The sequence below is a fragment of the Anopheles darlingi genome, chromosome 3, assembly GCF_943734745.1.
Source record: "Anopheles darlingi chromosome 3, idAnoDarlMG_H_01, whole genome shotgun sequence".
Taxonomy (NCBI): domain Eukaryota; kingdom Metazoa; phylum Arthropoda; class Insecta; order Diptera; family Culicidae; genus Anopheles; species Anopheles darlingi.
The window spans coordinates 38,500,939-38,505,938 of NC_064875.1; the positions used below are offsets into that span (position 1 = coordinate 38,500,939).

The following is a 5,000-nucleotide window of genomic DNA, read 5'->3' on the forward strand; positions in this document are numbered from 1 at the left end:
ACTTATTGCCATGGTTTGGTCAGAAAAGATGACAACATTCGCTGAAACAACGTGTGCGTGTTCGTTTGATTGTATGCCGATTTTTTATATGACAAAAAAAGCACAAAACACACATATTTAGTACTTAGTGGTGTGAAACCAAATACGGCTCTCTAGGTATCGTCGCAAATGAGAGTTTGTCGAAAAATTCGTACACAACGCACGTTTAAACTATTAACAAAAAAGGAGAAAGAACAAAAATTGTGCTTTGTGTAACACACTCCACACAGAGGAAAAAGAACCTTTTCCAAAAAACGTCCATCGATGGGAGAGAAAATATAAAACCTACACCCTCTTAGTTTAAGGTTCGCTTAGTTCGGTTTTAGTACTTTAAAAAAATGCATCTGTTTCCAGTTGTTTGTATCGTTTGGCAGTTTTTTTTAGTCCTCTGTTTTGTATAGGGTTTTTCTTTTTGCATTTGCTATAGGTTCGAACACTATTTACCCCGCTGGAAAATGTGCTTAGGTTTCGTACCATTTTTTGTTTTCGCGTCAAGATTAATAGCTTGGTTCGTGTTTATCTGTGAAATGATTTAGTGATTGTATTTTGTTTCACCTTCGTCTTGTTTTCTTTCCCCTCACCGGCGACGTTTGGAGCAAACTGAAACAACGACGGGAAATCTGTCAAGTTCTGTTCAAATTCTGCTTTCAGCACAAACCATACGCCACCCCGTATAGACAAAGAAAGCCACCTCCATACAGAAGAGAGGTGCAGAAACGAAAGAAGCTCAAGAAATAAAAAAAATACTCGTACAGAAAGTACACGCATAGAGAAAGTACACACACATTATCTGTCTCTCAAAGTTGGTCAATAAAAACTATTTAAAAAAAAACGAAAAGACTATTTCACAGCCTGTTTAGATACCTGAATATTGTATTCATTTGTTTATCATCCTGATCGTCCGTCTGCAACCCTTAAACCCTCACCAATTCATCAAACCCTCACCCACCTCACACTGTTGTCACGACGGCGATCGCAGTATGCTTGTGTTTTTTTTTTGCCTGTTGTCTACTTACGCTACGCTATAAACCGTGTCACGTGCTTCTCACCATCATCTTCTTTTATGCAATGATTTGTATTCTAAAACAACTGTTTATCTTCTTACGCCTTGCTTCCTTCTAGTGTGGACCATCAGCTGCTAAATTGCATTGCAAAAACCCGGATCGGCAAGTGTTGCTGAATTGTTGCTGAATATCTTTTGCAAAAAACAAAAAAAAAACGTCTCTTCTGCATACGGGACAAAAACCAAATTTCAATCCATCGCATTCGAAACGGAAAATGGGGAAAGGATGCTTCTTTTCGGGGAGTGTTTAAGAGTGTTTAGCTTCGCCACCAGCGTCCATTTTCGATAAACCATCATATATATATTCGATATGTATGTAGCTCTGAGACGCCTGGTAGCCGTAGGTTTGCGTTCGTTGGATGGTTGTTTGGAAACATAAGGTGGTTTTTGGCCCTGCCTTAGCTACCACAAAATACTCAGTCTTAGCTCGTAACGCAAACACAACATTCAGCAGCTGAAGGATCACCGCACTGCAGGAATTCGCGGAATAAGTAGGCTTTGATTAAAGTACAAACCATATTATATGCTATTTTCATGTGCGACCTTCCCACGTGTGCAAGACGTTTGTGATAAGACCTAGCAATTATGTAATTCAAGAAGAACACTACTAACACCGACACTAACACGATTGTATTTCAGTAGTAATTTGTATTGGGTAGTTGATCGCATAGAATTATAGTACGTGAATGTGATTTTCTCAGATTAGCTTTACTTGACGACGACGCCGACTGCCCTCTGGGAACTACTGACCACACGACACGAATGATACGTTCCACGACGTTCCCGATCTGGTTAGAGATTGGAGGAACGGTTCCAAAAATTCCAAAACTAATTCATCATATCCAACTCTCCGCGTCATCCTGCTTGCTCCTGCGCTGCTCCGTTAGCTCCGTCTCCCATCCTTTCCCAGCTATTGCCATACTAATTTGCTTTTGATTGCTATACGGTTTGTAGAGTGTTATTAAAGTACTGCTGCTGCTTCTAGCTCACAACCCATCAGAATACGACCAAAAGTGTTTCGATTTTTGTTTTTTTTTTATTTTGTTTCCTATCAAGAAGTGCCTTTAAACCGAAAATCAAGCGGCTTTAGGTTCATGTTTTCCACATGGCGAATGGAAAATTAACAACATATTTGATACCAATTGAAAGAACGGAATGATGAACAAATGTTTGTTTTTTAATTTCGTAGCGATTGTTTTCTGTTGGATGTGATTGTTGTTACTCGATTGAAACCTTCCCTCTGTTGGGTTCTGATTCATTAGTCAAGATGAAGGGGAGAGGAAGAAGGCTACCTGTCCAAAAATCCACATATATTGCCTAGATATTTTAAAATGTACCGTGACCTTCGATGTCGAAGGCTTATAAACCTAGACAGAATTGATTCTCTTGTAGCAAAAAACCCAGCGCTTGCTTGATTAAATTTGCAAATTTTGTAAAATAAACCAAACATCCATCAGTTACTCGATGCGTGTGTTTGTGTGTGTGTGTTCTACTGTTCCTCTACCTCTGTTGAGTTTGAATTGGATGTACTGTATGTGCACGAACCGAACCTCGGCTATTTAGTTTTTGTTTATTCTCCCACCCAAGTACCTACCCCGGCAAAAGTTTTCAGTTTTCCGCAATGAATTTTCCTGAGTTTTTTTTTTAATTTGTTTCCATTGTAGTAAAACCTTTGTTTTGCTCTATTTATGTAGTAGTTGTTTGAACGTTTTTTCTGTTGATGCTCTTGGTTTGTTTTTTTTTGTTTGTTTAATTGCAATTCCACCTTGGCGGTGTTGAAATGAATAGTTTTGATAATATAGAATGAATGTTCGTTTTATTGCACCGCCCTGCTTCATCTTCTTACTGCTCCAGAAGTGCTAAAAGTCTGCGGTCTCGTATCTCGTGTCGCGTACACAGTATTAAAAGGATCTGTCCACGGAGCTGCTATGTGTCCGCAATCGAATCGGAAGAGTAGAGAATTTCCTCTACTCTCCGAGTGAGTGTGTGTGTGTGTGCGTATTGCTCTGTTGCCCTTAATACCATTTAAACGGTATCGTTTTGCTTAGTTTACCGGATGATTTTTGATTTTTTTTTCGATTGATGTTTTATTGCGGTTTTGCAAAACAAAACTAATTACAAGCGTGTCCGAAAAGTGATTCCCTGAATTTGTATTTTTTTTCGCTCGCAAGCTGCTATCGCGCGCACGGATGCGAATTGAGCATTGTACAACCGAAAATCGAAATAACTAACCCCGTTCTGTTACTCTTCTTTACTAAGCAATTCGTTGTGGATCGGAATTAAAGATCACTTCACCAGCAACAACCCCTTTCTGACTCTCTGTCCAGCTGCTGTTCATTCTCTGTTCCACTCTGTACAACTCTTTTGCATACGTTGCAATCACCCCAGTAATGTAATGAGATGTGGAGATGATACCGTGATTATACTAGAGCATACCCATCCAGACACGCACACACACAAGCCAGAAAGCAAGTTGCTTTGCGATACTTAAAACTAAGCTCTCAATTAGCGCACCCGGATACATGCTAACACACTACAATCGTAAGCGAATAGCGGGAAAAGAGTGCGCGATCTCACTTTAAGCATGATAGCAAAACAACCATTAATGTTGAATAATGTTCATTCACGGGTGGTGCCTTCCTTTTACCATATACGGCGGGCTATATTTAGCTTCACAACATATTAAGCGCTCTACTGGAAAAACGTTTGTATTACGATAAAATTCATATCAACCAGTCATCGTTTTGGAATTTTTAAACCCCCCACCTAGAAGCAGAACACTACGAAGAGGCACAGTTTGATTTTCTCTTCGCTTTCAGACCACATTCTGCTCGAGGTAGCGTAAAGAGAGAGAGAAAGAGAGAGAGAGATAGAGACAAATGTGTCACAATGGGGAGTAGCCTACTTTGGGTGCACCGAATGGAGGAAATGGGGCGCGATTGCGAAGAGGCGATTATTCTGGTGATAATCGTGCGTCGTCGTGCTTCGTCATCGTAGTAGCCAGAAAAGAAGGAAGAGGGTCCAAGGGGAAAGGTAGCGTAGGTGAAGAACGATCGTGGAGCGAACAGAAAAATGAAAAACAAACAAAACGGCATTTACGGTAATTGATTAATGCTTCATTTTCATTGCAAACATTGGCTGCGATTATCATAGTGTGGTTGTTGTCTAATAATAGCACTATTAATATCTTATCTAATACAACTGAAAACTGTGCCAGCTTATGATGATGATGTTGATAGTGATGGTCCGCCTTTTGCGCGCCTATTCTCCACCGCACATTCGGTGCTCGATTCGGGTGTGTGTGTTTGCCAAACCCGAGGACAAATCGGAAACTGGGTAACATCATCATCATCATCATGGTTTCACAAATATGTCTCTACTAATTTTCAAAACATTTCCTTTCTCTGGCGTGGATAAATTTTATGTTTGGATGGCGCAACTGATAGCTTTCCTCGGTATGTTTCTGGGTTTTTTTTGTTGTTGTTTTACTTGTTGTTTGTTTATTGGCGTGGCGCTAGTGTACAGAGAGTATATGGACTACAAGGATAATTTTCTCCTGCACTTCACTTATGCGCGAAAGACCGACTGACAATAATTAACGCTGCGCTGCTAAACGCCCCTCCTTCCCATCTTTATTACGCTACGGTACAGCTTATCACCTACCACAATATATGTACATAATGTTGTATGTTTACCCTTCTCTCTTTGTAGTCCCTTTGCTACCCAGCAGCAGTAGCAGCAGCACGTGTGGCTTTCCTCGCAGCTTCTTCGCAGTAGTATGCTTACAAGTATGCTTGCCTTTTGCTCTCTTAATCATTACGTAAATCACATATTCAGCTTATTTTCGTTATTTTTCATATCTACAATTGGTTTTTCCCTCTCTTCTTCCTTCTCCTCC

At 40.2% G+C, this 5,000-nt stretch overlaps 1 protein-coding gene across 2 annotated transcripts in view; it reads right to left on the bottom strand.

Moving 5' to 3' along the window:
- Positions 1-5,000, bottom strand: part of LOC125957039 (myb-like protein Q) — a 139,204-nt gene that overhangs the window by 4,486 nt on the left and 129,718 nt on the right. For both annotated transcript variants that reach the window (XM_049689408.1, XM_049689407.1), the window contains exon 3: positions 1-5,000. This exon is cut by the window's left edge and continues 4,486 nt beyond it; it is cut by the window's right edge and continues 4,613 nt beyond it. The gene's annotated coding sequence lies outside the window, so the exon portion shown is untranslated.